Source organism: Egretta garzetta, unplaced genomic scaffold (assembly GCF_000687185.1).
Source record: "Egretta garzetta isolate BGI_Z169 unplaced genomic scaffold, ASM68718v1 scaffold571, whole genome shotgun sequence".
In the NCBI taxonomy this organism is placed as follows: Eukaryota; Metazoa; Chordata; class Aves; order Pelecaniformes; family Ardeidae; genus Egretta; species Egretta garzetta.
The window spans coordinates 198,470-198,904 of record NW_009258622.1 but is presented as its reverse complement, the minus strand read 5'-3'; the positions used below and the strand labels follow the sequence as shown (position 1 = coordinate 198,904).

At 67.4% G+C, this 435-nt stretch overlaps 1 protein-coding gene across 2 annotated transcripts in view; it reads left to right on the top strand.

The window, feature by feature from the left end:
* The window catches only part of LOC118453313 (rho GTPase-activating protein 6-like), an 8,044-nt gene that overhangs the window by 479 nt on the left and 7,130 nt on the right, over positions 1–435 (top strand). The gene's annotated exons all lie outside the window — the stretch shown is intronic.

Sequence of the window (435 nt, the reverse complement as noted above, 5' to 3'; positions counted from 1 at the left end):
GCCGCGTGCCGTGGCGAAGGCTGATCGCTGAGCTTGCCCCGGGAGGGAGGGAGCGCGTGGAGGGGCAGAAAGCCGAGGGCGGGCAAAGCAAGCTGCAGGGCCTGGGGAACAGCTCCCGGTGTTGTCTAATCATTTAATAGTGAAAAAGCCCCTTTTCAAGCCAGACCTGAATGCCCCCGGGGGCTGTGCCTCGCCTAAAACACAACCGGGCTTTGTGACTGCAGGATCCTTTGCTAACGCACCCCGGGGGCTCCAACCCCCGGGTGGGGGTCAGCTCCAAACCCTGGGGCTCCAACCCTCGGGTGGGGGTCAGCTCCAAACCCCGGCGGGGGGGTCACCTCCAAACCCTGGGGCTCCAACCCTCAGGTGGGGGTCAGCTCCAAACCCCGGCGGGGGGTCACCCCCCAACCCCGGGGCCCCAACCCCCGGGTGGGG